General features: G+C 34.4%; 1 long non-coding RNA gene across 1 annotated transcript; it reads left to right on the top strand.

Moving 5' to 3' along the window:
* Nucleotides 1-427: 427 nt before the first annotated feature.
* Nucleotides 428-2,501, top strand: LOC130965423 (uncharacterized). The gene is made up of 4 exons (XR_009081222.1): nt 428-687; nt 1,480-1,604; nt 1,742-1,823; nt 1,930-2,501. It is a non-coding gene; the product is annotated as an uncharacterized LOC130965423 (long non-coding RNA).
* Nucleotides 2,502-3,047: the final 546 nt, after the last annotated feature.

The raw sequence follows: 3,047 nt of genomic DNA, 5'->3' as shown, positions 1-3,047 counted from the left end.
TGTTAAAATTTTTAAAAAATAATAGTTACTTTGGTATAAAAATAAATTTAAAAAATATTTGTTGTGAAAAAAATATTAAAATTTTATATAATTATTTAAGTGGAGTTGGTTCTATTGGTTCAATGCGTAATTCACTGGTTGAATTAATGGACTAGTAGTCTGATCGATTTGATCATCAGTTTAGTTTTGACAAATGACAAGTTTTAAGGTTCTGAAAACCGAACCGAATTAACAGGTTCGATCGAATTAATTGAGAACCAATTCCTTAGCCGGTTCGGTTGACCTGCAAAACTGCCCTGCAAAAATCGGTGAAAAAACCGGCTGAATCGGTGAACTGGCCCAGTTTTTTGAAGGTTCGGTTTACTGTTCCACCAATCAAAACGTGCTGTTTTGTATTAAAAAAAAAACACAACCCAACGAGCAGTACGCCCCCTTCCCCTTTCTCTCACAAACGCCACTCCCTAAACCCTAGCAGAGCAATCACCACCAGAAGCCCTAGCCGCCACCTTCATCACTGATCTCCTCTTCTCTCCGTCGCGCTCGGAGCTCTTCTTGTCGTCGCGTCTCCCAGCTGACTGCGGTGGCTCTCTCTGCTCGAGGCTCTGAGCTCAACGTCCTTCTTCGAGCTCTCTCTCTGTCTCTCTCACTGCGACGTCTTTTTTTGCTCGATTTAAGTATTCGCCGACGGTGAGCACTGCTGCCTCGGTTTATTTTTGGTTATTTTGTTAATTTTATTTATTTCGAGCTACCGAGTTACTGGTTGCTGATTTTTCTTATTGTCAATTATTGATGCGGGATGGTGTTATGGTGCAGTGCTTCGCTACATTATTTATGCTGGAATTTTTCTGATTCTGAGTAGTTTATGCTGATTTTTCTTATATGTTGATTTTGGTTGCTGATTTTTCTGAGTTGTTGATGGTGTTGTGATGCAGTGCTTCATTGTATTGCTTATGTTGGAATTTTTCTGATTCTGAGTTATTTATGCAGATTTTTCTGATTCTAAGTTGTTTATGCAGATTTTTCTGATTCTGATTTGACATTTAGGCGCATTTTGATTTTTGTTAGTTATAAGAGTTGATGGTTGAAGTTGTTTGTGAACATTTAACATAAATTATAGATAATTTATTAAGTAAACTTTTAAATTTATCGATTTAGAAATCATTAAATTTAAATATTAAAAATTATATATTAAATTTTTAATAATTTTATTTTATATTTAATTAAACCGGTTTAACCCCAATTGGACCTCTGAGCTACTGAACTAGTCCCTCCTCCGGTTCATTGACCGGTTTAGTTCTCGCAACCTTGGTGACAACTATGCTCCTAACTAAAACCTTACCTCTTTTCACTCACCTCACCCTCAGACTCTTTTCTGCATGCATTTTGCTTTCCCTCATTCCCCTTATACATCAATATTTTTGCCATTTATACAAATTTTTTCTAGGATTTCAACCTCTTCTATCCCGAACATTTATTCAGGTCCTTGTTTTGGGCCGTGGACTCCTACTCTTATTAAAATTCTCTCTCTCTAGCCGAACGTTCTCTCTTGGATTTTCTCTTCCTTGGAGCTCGAATTAAGATTCTGAAACTGTTATTTGTTATTGGTGAGTATTCCTTCAATTTAATTGATTTAGTATTTTAGATTATTAAATCTTTTTTGATCGTTTAGTATTTGAATTTTTTGTCATTTTAAGTTTGGTTTTAACAATTGTTCTTTGTGGTTGATTTTTGTTGGTTTTAGGAGGTGTTGGCTGCTGTGCGGTGTTTGCAACGTTGCTATCCTACTGTATTTGACTGAGTTCGGTAGATTAATATGACTCTAGGTTAGTATGTATTAGAATTTACTTTTATTTTTATTCGTCATTAATGGCCTTTTTTACTCAATTCTCATACTCAAACTCAAACTCTGTCTTCTCTTACTGCCATTAGCCCACTAGAGTCTCTCTTAATCTCACTCAAACTCAAACTCATTTGTCTTGTCTCGTTGCTGACGTCTCAACGTCTCGTGGTCTTCTTTGAGCTCCTCGTCACCGGCAACAGAAGCAACTTGGGTCGTTGCTTGTTTCATTGCCTTACCTGGGTCGTTGTCTTCTGGTTTTGGTTCCTCGCTGTGGCCGAGTCGCCGTGGACCGTTGGTGAGTCCTTGAATCATCGTTTCTCCTATTCTGTCTTTTTTGGATTTCCCTTCTTCCTGTATTTTAAGATGTTGAATTGTTAATCTATTATTTGCCTTGTTGATCTAAATGTTGCTTTAAATCATGAACGAAGTAGGATTTTTTGAATTTGTTGTTGAATTTGTTGCTGAAAATATCACTGAGCTAATTTTTTGGTTGATGAAAATCATCACTGAGTTGAATTTGTGCTCTTATTGAAATAATCACTTTGCTATATTTTTTGTTGTTGTAAATCATCTTTGGAGCTAATTTTTTTGTTGATGAAAATTATCGTAGTTGAATTCGTTGTTGAATTTGTTGTAAGAATAGATTTCATTCTTAGTATTGATTGGTTTTATTCTTACATAGATAGTATTAGTCAAGCTCCAAATCTGTCTGCTGAAGATATAGATGCTGACTTGGAGATCATTATTTTGACTAGATTTATTTGTTGTGTTATATTTTGCTCTCTTCCTTTAAATTGATAAAGTATTTTCTATTAATGACTAGTTTATTTTATTTTTCTTTGCAACATTAGCTATATTTAAGGATTGATATTTGATTGTTATTAATATATTTGTGAAGACATGTTTTTAAATTTTTAATTTTAACTTTTTAAGCATATTTTTTTGTAATTTTATATTTATATTTAATGGTGACCGCGTTAGTCGGTTCAACTAGTAACCTAGTTGTATGATCGGGTTGATTATTGGTTCAGTTATGATAAACTTTGGTATAGCCATATGTAGAACTTAGGTATATTGACTTGTAACCTTTTTGTTGAACTTCTGCATGCAATTTGCATTCCCTCATTGTCCTTGTACATCAATATTTTTGCCATTTGAACAAAATTTTTCTAGAATTTCAATCTCTTCTGTCGTGGGTTCCTACTAT

The sequence above is a fragment of the Arachis stenosperma genome, chromosome 1 (assembly GCF_014773155.1).
Source record: "Arachis stenosperma cultivar V10309 chromosome 1, arast.V10309.gnm1.PFL2, whole genome shotgun sequence".
NCBI classification, from domain to species: Eukaryota; Viridiplantae; Streptophyta; class Magnoliopsida; order Fabales; family Fabaceae; genus Arachis; species Arachis stenosperma.
The sequence above is the reverse complement of the archived record's forward strand: the minus strand, read 5'-3'. Positions and strand labels throughout refer to the sequence as shown.